At 44.3% G+C, this 14548-nt stretch overlaps 1 protein-coding gene across 4 annotated transcripts in view; it reads left to right on the plus strand.

The window, feature by feature from the left end:
* PTBP3 (polypyrimidine tract binding protein 3) overlaps positions 1–14548 on the plus strand; it is a 245772-nt gene that overhangs the window by 102856 nt on the left and 128368 nt on the right. Inside the window, exon 1 of one of the 4 annotated variants that reach the window (XM_077475338.1) lies at positions 8391–8733. The exons of 2 other annotated variants lie outside the window; for them this stretch is intronic. The gene's annotated coding sequence lies outside the window, so the exon portion shown is untranslated. Of the gene's footprint in view, positions 1–8390; positions 8734–14548 lie in introns of those variants that run through there. One more of the 4 variants, XM_077475340.1, reaches the window with a different exon arrangement.

Consider the following 14548-nt stretch of genomic DNA (forward strand, 5'->3'; position numbering starts at 1 on the left):
CCAAAGGGGCTGGTAATGGGCAGGGGGGGGGGGGTCTACCCATGCCATTTTTCTCAATGATTTTCATCTGTGTTGCCGGAACCAGACATTACATTAAAACCGCAAGCAGTTTTAATTGACTTTTTTTCCGTTAGAAATGTCATTTTGTGCAGGGACTGTTCTAAACACGGGAAATCTGCCACTTCACAGGCATACTATATACACACCCCAGGCACGATATTTAAAATAATATTCCCCTTTCTTTCACTTTAAGCGGCATTAAAATCGGTGCTCCCTAAAAAAAATTGCCCTTTTTAAAACTTTTTTTTTTTTTGCATTGATACATGTCCCCTGGGGCAGGAGCCGGGTTCCTAAACCCTTTTTAGGACAATAACTTGCATATTGGCCTTTAAAATGAGCACTTTTGATTTCAAACGTTTGCTGAATGTAAGCTGTACACTCTCTACTTTACATTGTAACAAAGTGTCATTTCTTCAGTGTTGTCGCATGAAAAGGTATAATAAAATATTTACAAAAATGTGAGGGGTGTACTCCCTTTTGTGAGATACTGTATGTAGACTTGTATATTTAGCTGATTGCTCTCCTTTTATTGTGCATTAGAATATAAACTCTTTTCTGACTCACAGCTGGATTGTGCAACAATTGCATATGTGTATACATTCATTGAAACGTGCAGGCATTCCATGATTAACCCTTCTTGGGTAGAATTGGTGATGTCTTAGCTGCTTTTTTGCACAAAGTGAAAAGTACGATTTTAATGGCAGTCTTCTAATACAGCTCTTGAGCCTGATCAGCCATTTGAATTCTGCCTTAAAGCAGAGTTCCACCCAGTTAAAAGTCAGCAGCTACAAAAAGTGTAGCTGCTGACTTTTAATAAGACACTCACCTGTCCCATGGTCCAGCGATGCGGGCGTACAAAGCCCCACTCCACTTCCCCTCCTCTCTGCAGCGCCAGCATTCTAACTGTGGGCGCTCAGCTGTGGCTTCACAGCCATGCACGAGATGTGGTGTGCGCTGTGATTGGCCGGGCAACTTCTGGGACCTGTGACTGGCCCCAGAAGATTGCAGGGAGGGAGGGGGGAGATCTTCCGGCACCACAGCATGAGTGAAGGAAGTGGGTGCCTGTAATAACTGGGTACCAGCCCCCCCCCCCAAAAAAAAATTACATGCCAAATGTGGCATGTTGGGGGGGGTCACCAACACTTAAGCGGAAGTTCAATTTTTGGGTGGAACTCTGCTTTAACTTTTATTGGTTCTGTTGTGCTGCTGTCCATGCCTGCTGTTCTGCGCATTTGGGTGGTTAAGAAGGATCAATTTTATGTCTGCTGTCCTGATCTAGTTCACAATATTTGGTTGAACGCGAGATTCAGGAAATCTGCAGTTATCTCTTTTCTTGATTATAGATTTATCATTTTTATTTTTTATTTCATTATATTGCAGATGGCTCTGTTGTTGCTGCAATGCTATAGTTAACTTCAGTATGACTGTGTTGTTCATAGGATACATTATGCTTCACTTAGCTATTTTACAATAGTGATTAAACCAGTTATATGGCTAGAATGTACAATCTCTGAACTATGCTTGTACTCCCTGCCTTAAAGGGACTACAGAAAATGGAATAATCAGTTGCTTAACTTTAATTTGTAGGCTACATTGCATGAGGTGGATTGGGGTTGATTTACTAAAACTGGAGAATGCAAAATCTGGTGCACATGTGCATGGTAGCCAATCGGCTTCTAGCTTCAGCTTGTTTAATTAGACTTTGCAAAAAAAAAAAAAAAAAAAAAAGGATGCTGATTGGTTTCTATGCAGTGCTGCATCAGATTTTCAGTAAATCAACTCCACTGTATTCTGAAAGTGGGATGTGCTGCTGTCAGAATACACTTATCAGTGGCTGCAGCCACTGAGCGAAAGGATTTCCAACTTGTCTGTTAAACAGACGTCTGATATCAATATCAATTTGTCTATGGGCAGGCATGTTAGCATGCAGTTGTAATACGTTTGAGGTGGGCTTTTATTTTTCTCTGCAATGCACTAAATGCATTTGCATTTCAAACTAATCTTCTTGATTTCATGATCTAGATGGGGTAAACAAATTCATAAGCATTCAGTGCTGAACTTTTGATAGTAGATTACAATGGAAAATTAAACAGAAGTTCGCCTTTACAACATTTTCCACCTTTTAATATATTTGCCAGGTGTTCTCTTTGTTCTTCGTTGATGATCTGTCACTTGCAGCAATTTGAAAGAAACTAACTATATATAGTCTATCACAAAGCAGTACTGTACACAAAATAATCTAATTGTACTGACTAAAAGCAGACACCAAAAATGTGCTTGTATTACCTCCTCTGTGCGCCTCTCTAAATTGGGTTTAATTTTTTAATAAGGGGTTGACTTTACTCATTTTGGATCGAAGCCTCACCCACATACCATACTCCCATTGAATGAAGGGATTTTAATAACCATTAAAGAGGGAGTCCGCCGGGACTCCGGGTTTTTTTTTTTTTTTTTTAAAAGCCAGCAGCTACAAATACTGCAGCTGCTGACTTTTAAAATAGTGACACTTACCTGTCCAGCGCGCCCGCGATGTCGGCACTCGAAGCCGATCTCTAGATCGTCTCTCGGGTGCTGCCGCCGCCATCTTGGGTATGGGAATCAGGAAATTGAGCCTTTCTGCTTATTTCCCGGTTCCCTACTGCACATGCGTGAGTCGTGCTGCGCAATAAGGACGGTCCCCGCTGCCTCTGGGATCTGTGTGTTTCCCAGCAGGCAGCGGGGCACTTGCAGAAAGGGGCGGGCACTTGCGGAAAGGGGCGTAATCTACGCCCCTTTCCGCAGAGAGCTATCCCAGAAGTGGGTGCAGATACCTGAAAGCAGATACCTGATACCCTCCCCCCTGAAAGGTGCCAATTGTGACGCCGGAGGGGGGGAGGGTTCCGATGAGCGGAAGGCCCACTTTAGGGTGGACCTCCGCTTTAAAGAGACCCAGCTAGAAAATTTGACTACTAGGAGAAGAGTAATTTCCCAGGTACACACCCCTCCCTCCTTGCATGTCATAGCCCTCTCCTTTCTAGGAGTGCTGACCCAGCTCCTCTGCCACTACATAACCTTTTATGTAGTAGCTGCTAGGGGAGGAATGAAGGTGAATACTATACAGCAGGGATATGCAATTAGCAGACCTCCAGCTGTTTCAGAACTACAAGTCCCATGAGGCATAGCAAGGCTCTGACAGCCACAAGCATCACATCCAAAGGCATGATGGGACTTGTAGTTTTGCAACAGCTGAAGGTCCGCTAATTGCATATCCCTACTATACAGTGACGCTTAAGCAACATGCAAAGTGATGTTAAGTGTGCTGGAACTGATATTAGAACCCCAGTGTCTCTGCTACCCTGCACTGCAGCTAATCAAGCCCAGATCATGCTCTATTAGCTGCATCCTTGGCTACAGTAGCTGGAGCATGACACTTGTGAACCTGGAAGTGACATAAAACACATTGCTTCCGGTTTCCAATGTTGTTGCCAGGGATGATCTTTTATTCTGGGCAGTTAAAGTGATTGTGAAGGCTATCATTAAAAAAATAAAAAACAAGCAGGTTATTTGCACAGAGCAGTGTCAACCCTCTTCTTTTTGGGTCCCCCGCCAACGGTCCTGCCCCCCCGACAAGTGCCCCCAATAGCAAGCCTTCACACACGGTGGCTCGACCCTACCCCTGCTCTCTCCTCATTGGCTGATTGACTGTGATTGACAGCAGCCGGAACCAATAGCTCCCGCTGCTGTGACAGCCAGAGAGAGGAGAGAGACTTGGGAGAGCCACTGCTCCCATGCACATCGCTGTATCGAGATGGGACTCAGCTAAGTATAATAAGGGGCTGGGGGTGAAGCTGCACCCAGAAGAATTTTTTACCTTAATGGATAGAATGCATTAAAGTAAAAAAACACCTGCCTTTAGAACCATTTTAACGGCAGTCTCGGGCACCTTGGTTTAACAGGACAGCCCAAAAACCACCATGGGAGTTGGGGGAGAGGGGGCAATAGCTGTGAGCTTGCCTTAACCCCTTGAATACCTGGATGTTTATAAACATACCTTGGTAGACAAGGGGTTACGCTTATGGTAATAAAAATCAGGTTCCAACCTTTCCTGTCAAAGAGCAGTCTACTAGATCTGTGAGTGTTTCTTAAGCTTTTGGCATCAGTCAAGTTTGCCAGATTTCCAAAGCCTGTTCTTCTATTCGCACATTCTCTGAAGTTTTACCAGGTGGACGTCCAGGTCTTATTTTAAGTCTGCTTTGAGCATATGGTCTCTCTATCTGCTCTTTGAACTGGAGGCAGTGCCGAGTTTTGTTGATTATTTTAGAGCCTTTTGGTGTTTTGTTGCTGTTGCCCACCCCTCGGTGGAACTGCTTTTGGATGTCCAGACAGTTTCTGAATTCCTGTGTTCCTCAATGAACAAGAAAGAAAATAGGATTTTTGTACTTGCCCCAAAAATTATTTCTTGGAGTTTGAGAGAAACGGGTCCCCCACTCATTTGTGTCTATGATCTGTTGGCACTTTTTTCTACAAAACGTAAGCATGTTAAGAGTAGAAGGGTTTTACCTTGGCTTGACACAACTTTTTTTGCCATTGTTCAAAAACCTCCTGTAGGCAGCAGTATAACCCAACAGTTTCTGAATTCATGTCCCTCAAGAAACTCCAGAAATAGATTTTATGGCAAGTACAAAAATCCTATTATTCATGACGTGCACTGGTTTTACTTAAAATAATGTGATATGGTACTGTTGCCATGTGCACCTGTGGGCAGATGTGGTTATAATTTAAGTTCTTTCCAATATTCTTTATTGTATAAATAATGACTAATCTGTTTTATAATAGTTCATGGTATTTTTTTTTTATTTTTTTTTTTGTTTTCTAACTTGTTTTGTTACTTTTGTACGTACATGATCTCCATTCAGTGTGAGGCCTGTGGCACTGGGCTCCCTATTGAAAAGGTGGCGCAGGCTTTTGTTAGAACGTTGGGTATCTTATTACTGGATGAAGAGCTTCTCTTCAATTATTGATCCATTAGACAATTGGCCACATGCTAGCTGGACAGCAGGATGATGGGGAGGCTGGTGTCATATGAAAAGAGCACCTCTGGCACCCCTTTAGCCGTGTATGCTTCTTGCTCCTCCCTGGCCCCTGGGAGGTGCAGGCTTGTGCTGTATTGTGATGACTTTCATCAGCACTGTGCGATTCTGTATTGTTGCAGTATGAAATGTTTGCCTCATGTTAAATTCAAATGAAAACATTGTGACATGTCATATTGCTTTAACCCTGTCATTTATTGTGTGGAGGCTTGACAGGATTCTGGACGTTCTTTATTAATTCCCTAGTATGTGTCCCAGTAGCCATTGTTCCCAAGATAGAAAGTGAGGGGGAATCCAAACCTTCAGAGTTGTTATTGGAGCAGGAAGTAAGATTAAATGATCTTGTTAGGACAAATGTTCTGGTGACAGCTGTCTAAAATGGAAATTCCCCTCACTTTGGGGAGATTTTCTCTAACTTCCTGTTGCATCTCCAGATCAGAGGGTAAAAGGAGTTGGCACCAACTTGCCAGTTTATGTAAAGGGGTATTAAAGCCAAAAGCAAACCATTATTATATTGCAGCTTACCAATTCTTAGCTGTGATGGCTGCATCATTCTTTTTTTTTTTAAAGCCCAACACTGGGCAAGAAAAATATTTTCCAATGCAGTGCCGTTCCACCTCTGGATCATGGTGGAGTGCCAATTGTGTATACCACTTTCTCCTCTCCCCCGGACAAAGCGAGCAGTTAACCTGTGCAGTGCGGGCACAGTCCCACTGCATGGGAAAACCTTTTTTTTTGCCCAGAGTTGGACTTTAAGCTTTCTTTCCTGCCAGTAAGGCTCTTCCTCTTCTTTTTTTTTTTTTTATAAATAAAAAGGTTTATTAAAGTTTTTTTTTTTTTTTTTTTATATAAATATAAGGCTTTGCATGGTGATGTACACGCAAAACACTTACACATGGCAGCAGCATTATTCGTTTTAAAATAATATTATAAAGAATTTACATAGCGCCAACAGTTTGCTCAGTGCTTTACAAAAGTACAATTACAATACAATAATATACAAGAGGGTTAAAGTGGTTGTAAACCCTTACAATCCACTTTTGACTACAGGTAAGCCTATAATAAGGCTTACCTGTAGCTACCCTGGATATCTCCTAAACCTGCACAGTTTAAGAGATATCCCCTGTGTCGCACATGTGTACTGAAGCAATGGCATGTTATTGCCGTTGCTTCAGTTAGTGTGCCATTACCAGCGGCTCCCGTGCACATGCGCGGGAGTGACGTCATCGTGGCTCTGGCCACTCACAGTGCTGGAGCCCGTGATATTGAAGTAACTTTGGGAGGGATGTTGCTGGCTGGAACTGTGTACTGGGAGCACTGCGGGGGCTTTGATCTAAGGTATTTCATAATGAGCTTGTATGCTATGCCTTTTTGTCTTGCAGGCGTTTTTTTTTTTTTTTGGGGGGGTTTACAACCACTTTAAAAGGGCCCTGCTCATAAGAGCTTACAATCTAATAGTATGACAAGAAGAATGGTGATCATTAGGGATGAGCTCAAGCATGTTCGCAAGGTCCATGTGCAGAGCCCGCCAGGAAGTCAGCACAGCGCTGCGCTAATCACAGGCAGTGAGACATTGCCCGATCTCTGCAGCCATGCATCGGGGGAAATGTCTCGCTGCCTGTGATTAGCGCAGCGCTGCGCCGACTTCCTGGCGGGCTCTGCACGTGGAGTGTGTGAACACGCCTGAGCTCATCCTTAGTGATCGTATAGCAAGGGTAGGGTGGCAGGCAGCAATATCTTCAAAATATACTTCAGTGCAATAATTGTGACAATGGTTACCTACGTAGCCTAGATTACAAAATGAACTGACAACTTCAGAAAATAGGCAGTAGATGCATGAAAAACACCATCTTACTAAGCACATAGTAATATTGGAGTCTGAGGTACCTTTCCGGAGTGTTGGTTGCAAAGCAGGCCAAAGGGAACTAGAAAAAAAAAGACACACTAGATATTAAAAAATATGGAAAAGTGTTCTGGTCAGTAAATTATTCAACCACCAAGACACCCACCAGACAGTGAAAGGACGCAAAGGTAAGGAAATGACACTTCTTCCAAGCGGTGCAAGGGCTCCCACACTGCATTATGTCTAAGGTGTTAAGTCATACCTCCCAACTTTTTGTGATGGGAACCAGGGACACATATTAGCAAAAGTATGTTGGCTTAGGCCACGCACCCTGCCGTCTCCCTAAAGGAGCCTTATACGAAAAATATTATTGGTGTGTGGGCAGGTTGCCTACAGTCAAAGGCTGCTCTAGGCTTTGTGAGGCCTTAGGCAAAAATAGACACAAAATACAAATACTCTGTATGAACAAACAACCTGTCTTCTCTCCCCTCAGAGAACTGGAAACTGTGTGTTTACACACACAGATCCTGGTTCTCAGTGTGCCCTGAGCGATTGCAGTGATCGCGACTGCCGGGCATTAGCATCAGCTCCGGGGTCGTGCACGTGCCCCCTAGTGGCCATCTGTTACCGGTGTAACATGGCGGCGATTCGTGCAGCCGAGCAATGTTGCCACAGTGTAAATGCGGCGGCTGGTCGCAAGCAGTTAAAACAGGAGAGAGGCTCAGAACAGGGCTTGCCAGGAGGGTGAAGGGGCACTCTCTGTATCACATTACTATTCTTTTTGGAGTGCCCAAAGGTGTCCCAGGTCTGTTACAATTCTGAAGTGTATACTAAAACATAAATAAATTACTGTGTGCCACTAAAGTGTTTGGGTTTGACTGGAAGAAAAAGTGGCAACCCTAGTGGTCCCTGGCATTGATTAACGCGCTTCGGACAAAAAGTTACCCCCACGTGCAGGATGAATGGCCCTGCTCACAAGTGCTTTTTGCTCCACGCCGCCTGAAGAAAGTTCTGGAGTTTCCTTGGTGTGTGTTTAAGTAAATGGCATGGCCTATTCTGTGGAAATGGGTCTCAAAGCTGCAATAGGGTTGCCACCTCATCAATTTAAACCCAAACACATATGAATTACACAGGTTCTGAGGCTAATTTAATGCAGATAAGGTACTAAGTGAGTTTAATTACCACCTTTATCAGCCACAGAACCTGTGTAATTAATATGTGTTCGGTTTTAAAGGGATGAGGCGGCAACTCCAAGCTGCGAGCCTGTAAGTGTGGCAGTCCTATGTAGTGAGGTGACTCTCACCAGTATGTGAGGGGAAGGGTCACGTGTGTAGGGATGCAGGGGCTGCCTAGTCTCACCCAACACAAGCAGGCCCCGGCCAGCAGCTGCTCCTTCCACAGCCAAGCGGCAGTAGCAGGCGTGTTTCTATGGCAGAGCGCTCGGCGCTCATGAACCTGTTGAGGGAGATCTGGGTGTATTCGTCCCCTCCCCTCTCATTCATGTGTGCGGTGAAATGACAGCCCTCTTTTGTGTCAGGGCAATTTGTTTATCTACTGCGTGCAGCTCGTACTGCTTCCTCTTTTCTTTCCTGCTTCCCTCTGGCCTTTTCTCTCCGCTCACATCTACGGCTGCCTCCCTCTTCTAGTGCTCTACGGGCCTACATGGCAGCTCGTCTTCCCCTCCCGCGGCTGGACCGTGTCGCCTGCCTGGCCCCCTCGTCTGAGAGCCGCACACAGGAGCAGACGGGCGACTTGTGAAAGGTAGTACACCGAGGAAGGGGGTGTGTGTGTGGGGGGGAGGGGGTGCTGGCAACTTTTCTATAAAGTACATGGGGGACAAGAGCCACCATGTCATCCCTCACCCGGGATCAGTGCTCAGCTCCTTCCATGTTATACTCCGTGCATGAAGAACTCCCAGGATCGAGACTCAATCATTGTTCTCCACCATCATGTATCACATGTACAGCTCACAAGATGTTCCTCTACTAAAAAACGTATTTTTATCATTTTGGAACAAAATATGCTACCGCTTCCTTAGAGAAACTTACCCTCACTTCCTGTCCTGTTGACAACTCTGGACAGGAAGTAAGAACATATACGCAATCGCATGACCATCTTCTAGCCTTCCCCCCACTGTACTTTAGAAAAAGATTACTAGTTCTCTCATGTTGATGAGATTTCTCCTCACTTCCTGCTTTACTGACCGCCTACTTCAAGACCGGAAAAGCGAGATTTCTACTCACTTCCTGCCCTGCTGACTGTCTATTTCCGGACCAGAAGAGAGAGATTTCTCCTCACTTCCTGCCCTGCTGACCACCTATTTCCAGACCGGAAGAGAGAGATTTCTCCTCACTTCCTGCCCTGCTGACCACCTATTTCCAGACCGGAAGAGAGAGATTTCTCCTCACTTCCTGCCCTGCTGACCACCTATTTCCAGACCGGAAGAGAGAGATTTCTCCTCACTTCCTGCCCTGCTGACCACCTATTTCCAGACCGGAAGAGAGAGATTTCTCCTCACTTCCTGCCCTGCTGACCACCTATTTACAGACCGGAAGAGAGATTTCTCCTCACTTCCTGCCCTGCTGACCACCTATTTACAGACCGGAAGAGAGATTTCTGCTCACGTCCTGCCGTGCTGACAACCTATTTCCAGACCGGAAGAGATTTCTCCTCACTTCCTGCCCTGCTGAAAACCTATTCCCAGACCAGAAGAGAGAGATTTCTGCTCACTTCCTGCCCTGCTGACCACCTATTTCCAGACCAGAAAAAATAGATTTTTCCTCACTTGCTGCCCTGCTGACCACCTATTTCCAGACCGGAAGAGATTTCTCCTCACTTCCTGCCCTGCTGACCACCTATTTCCAGACCGGAAGAGATTTCTCCTCACTTCCTGCCCTGCTGACAACCTATTTCCAGACCGGAAGAGAGATTTCTGCTCACTTCCTGCCCTGCTGACTACCTATTTCCAGACCGGAAGAGATTTCTCCTCACTTCCTGTCTTGCTGACCACCTATCCAGACAGGAAGTGAAGATAAATCTCTAAGGCTGGGTTCACACTATTGCAAATTGCATCCAATTCACAATAGAAGGGGATTTTGATTGGCTCTCTATGGTGCTGGTTTACATATGTCCGTTGCGGCTCCGGTACAAATTTGCACAGGCTTCTCTGTGCGTCTTTTGGTCCATTTCAGGTCCGTAGTCGGCCCAAAAATTTGGGCAAAAATTGGACCTGAAGCGGTGAATGGGGACACAACAGACCCCTGCTGGGTGCCACATGCGTAAATAGTGTGATCCCAGCCTAAGACCCCATACACGCTAATAGATTTACTGCAGATTTTTGTCTTCAGATTTATTAAAACCATGTAGAGCAAGGGCCTGCCCGATTGTATACAAATTGAAACTCCTAGACCCCATACACACTATTTGATTTTCTGCAGATTTTTATCTTCAGATTTATGAAAACCATATAATATGAGGTCAAACCTTAAAGCCTCGTACACACAATCTGATTTTCGGCAGGGAATTGTGTGATGACGGACTGTTTGCCTAAAATCCAACCGTTCGTACGCTCCATCAGACAGTTGTTGTCCAAATTTCCGCCAACAAATGTTGGAGGACGGGACAGTAAATAAAAAAAAAAAAAAAAAAAAAAAAAAAGCATAAATAAGGCAAACCCCATCAAAGAATGTGCAAAACATGCATTAGGAAATGCACCGTAAGAAAACGCTGCAGAAACGGATCAAAAGCAAACTTCATAGGACTGTGAACCGAGCCTTATGTCCCGTTCACACTATGTGCAGTTCTGTGTTTTTCCCCCATGGATAAATGCAGGGAACTGCAATGACGCACAAAACACAATCGTTTTCTATGTGTCACATTTGAGTCCCGGAGCACACTGATGTGAATTCTATAAGGATTAGATCCGATCTGTAAGCCATAGATTTGCATGTCATCTGAAAAAAACATTGTTTGTATGAAAGTAGTTCACATCTATGTTGTGCGATATTGATCCATTCAAAAAGGGGTCCTGTGTGGATTTTACTTTCTTACTTCCGCCACTTTTAGAATCTGTCACTATGGCTGCGTCAGATTCTGAAAAAATTAACATCGGTTCACAGATCAGCAAACTGGTGGTACTTTTTATTTTTTTTTGCTGTTGTGACTCCTTTAAGTCCCATGGGCACTTGTTTTTAGACATGGTGGTAATTAAGACCAACTCACAGTTGGTATATGGGGGAGGAGGGGGTTTGTGTGCTTATTACTTTAATAATACTTTAAAGGCCTCCTGTGTCCTAGCAACCAGGCAGGCAAGTCACGAACCAGCCAACAAAAACGATCGTAGTGATTGTACTAAGTGGAAGTTCAGCTCTTGAGCGCCACCCTTTGGCAGCACAGTGGTGTAGTGGGTAGCACGCTCTCTTAGCAGTAAAAAGGGTCTCTGGTTTGAATCTCAACCATGATACTACCTGCCTGGCGTTTGCATGTTCTCCCTGTGTCTGTGTGGGTTTCCTCCGGGTACTCCGGTTTCCTCCCACATTCCAAAGACATGCTGGTAGGTTAATTGGCTTCTGTCCAAAATTGGCCCTGGTATATGAATGTGAGTTGGGGACCTTGGATTGTGGGCTTCTTGTGGGTAGGGACTGATGTGAGTGTGCGATGTATGCGTGAAGTGCTGCGTAAGTTGACGGCGATATATGGGTACCTTAAATAAATATAATATAATAGAGGAGCATCTTAATGAGACGCAATGTACAGGGATAAGGTCAGTTGTACACACACACACTGACCTGGATGGACTGGTGTCTTTATTCAACCTTACTAATTATTTAAGTCACCCTGAGCTGACAGTGGATGGAGCCTGAATGGGAACTCCAGAATTCGGTTCCCCATCAGGTCTGCATTGTACATATTTGACAGTGGATCCATTGCTGTTGTCCAGTGCAATAGCCTACTGTCATACATTGTTAAAGTGGTAGTAAACAGGGTCCGAAAAAAATCCTACTGCAAGGCAGTAACATAATGTGCTAGCATGCATTGCATACTGGCACATTATGTGAAACTTGCCTTAAAAAGAAGCCCTCTAACGGCGGGCTGTCACCGCTCTCAGGGCTTTCATCTTCACCCCGGGCTCCAGTCCTCTGGTTAAGCCGCAGGAGTTGCTGTTCATGGCACGGGCAGCGTGTTCCTGCAGAGTGCATGCTCTGGTGATGTCACAGGTGGCTTTACAAGTAAATATATTTTTACTACTTATTATAGGCTTACTTATAGATAAAAATCAACCAAGGGAGCTATTTGACTGAATTGCAACTATGGATCCACCTACTGCCATCCACTGTCAATCAAAAGTAATGCAAACCTGATGAGGAACAAATTTCTCAGTTCACCACCATTTGTTAATAACTGCTTGGCCATGCTCCTGTCATTGTGATGGGTGCAGTTGCCAGGGAGGGCGGGAGTGAGTGCACATTTCTTCCTCAGTGCAAACACGGACTCTGTCTCTGACAGGGACTTCAATCAGGCACAAGCGTCACTGCTTTCGGCGCTGCTGCCTGACAGATCTAAATGGTGTCTGACGTCCTTTATGAAATCCTCAGAATGTGTCCTAAAGCAGGCGATTGATCTCCAGTGGTCAGTCATAATGGAGTCAGAGTAGCAGAACCATGTTTACAAAGACCCCTTTCACACTGAGTTTTTCAAGCGCTTTTGCATTAAGAGGCTCAGGAAAACTGCGTCCCAATAAAACCAATGGATGTTTTCTTTCTGTGGGGGGGGGGACGGTGAAAACTCCTGCAAGCAGCATCATTGGAGCATGTTTCAAAAGCAAAAAAAAAAAAAACGCTCCTCTCCATTGAAATGAATGGAAAGCGCCTTAAGCCCAGGTTCACACTGGAGCGTTTTGACATGTCAATTTGCATGTAAATCGGTAGCAATTGCCTTCAATGGCACCGTCTCGATGCGGCATTTACAAAAAAAGTTGTTTCTGTACCACCTTTTGCGATTTCGGTCTGCGATTTACATTGATCCACACAGATGTCTCTGAATTTGCGTCCGAAATCAGGACTGACATGCAGGAGTGAAATCGGCTGAACTCGCACAGCTTCATTCCCTAAGCTCAGTGTGAACTAGGGCTAAAAGCTCTTCAAAAGCGCTCAGTGTTTTACTGGCACTTTAGAAGCGCCTCAGTGTGAAAGGGGTCTAAATTAGATAAGCAAAACTTGTGTTTAGATGTCCGGTGCGATCCTTCCCACTCCATGTACAATCTAAGGAGAAAGTTCTTTCACCTCCCCCATACTTGTCTGCAATGCACCCATCCATTTCACATCCATCAGACTGAAGCAGCCTGTACTTTACTCTTTCTAATATGGGTAAAACTATTCTTCTTTTGACTGTGTGCACTATATCATGTTCATGTCACGTCACCTATTGTTCTACATGTTCATTTTAATGGCAGCGTGCTTTGTTCAGAAATTCAATATCAGCTTCCTGTCCAGCAAGTATAGCAGGGTTGCCTTTTTTGTTACAATGCCAAGTCATTTGTTGTTTTGAATACTAATAAATGTTGAACGCTTTGAAGTTTGCTATTGCAGAATGACCAGTTGTGAAAGCCTAAGCGTATTTAAAATATCCTCAAAAGGGTTATTTCATGTTAATAAGTTGATTGCTCATAGGATTGTATGGGAAAGTGCTTGCTGGAATGGGCCTTGTCTAGCTTTCAGTAATTGTAACTAGAAAAAGTGCTGAAATGAATTCACTTTTTTCCATAATGTTGGCAATAAGAATGACCAGTATTACAGGTTGGTTTACCTAGCTACACTTAAGTGATCACGTATGGTTTAATTATAAGATACTAGAGCTGCACGATTCTGGGCAAAATGAGAATCACTATTTATTTTTTTGGTTAGAATAAAGATCCCGATTCTCGCAGCGTAACATCTTTTACATTATAAAAAAAAAAAAAAATAATTGGGCTAACTTTGCAGTTTAATTTATTCATTCATTAAGGTGTGTTTTTTTTCCCCAAAAATTGTGTTTGAAAGACCGCTATGCAAATACAGTGTGACATAAAATATTGCAACAGCCACCATTTTATTTTCTAGGCCGGGTCTCTGAAAAAAAATAAAAATGTTTGGGGGTTCCAGGTAATTTTCTAGCAAAAAATACTGACTTTAACTTGTAAGCAACAAATGTCAGAAAAAGGTTTAGTCTTTAAAGCGAAGTTACACCCAAAAGTGTAACTTTCACTTTAAGCACTCCTCGCTTTTTTGGGGGGATAAGTAAGTACCTAGTTTTGACAGGTACTTCCTGTCTCACTTCCTTCCGTCCTCTTGCCACCTAGGCAACTCCTTCTCTTCCCCTAGCCGGCCCCTCCCTCTCTGCAATCTTCTGAGACACGTCACAGAAGATTGCTGTCACAGCTGGGTGCCCACACTTGCAATGACAGCACTGCGGAGAGGAAGGGGAGAAGAGTGAGGCTTCCAGCGGCCGCATCGCTGGACCGTGGGACAGGTGAGTGTTTGTTTATTAAAAGTCAGCAGCTACACTTTTTGTAGCTGCTGACTTTTAATAAACGTACAAA

This window comes from Lithobates pipiens, unplaced genomic scaffold (assembly GCF_037356315.1).
Source record: "Lithobates pipiens isolate NorthernLeopardFrog02 unplaced genomic scaffold, aLitPip1_a1.2 Scaffold_13, whole genome shotgun sequence".
Lineage (NCBI taxonomy): Eukaryota > Metazoa > Chordata > Amphibia > Anura > Ranidae > Lithobates > Lithobates pipiens.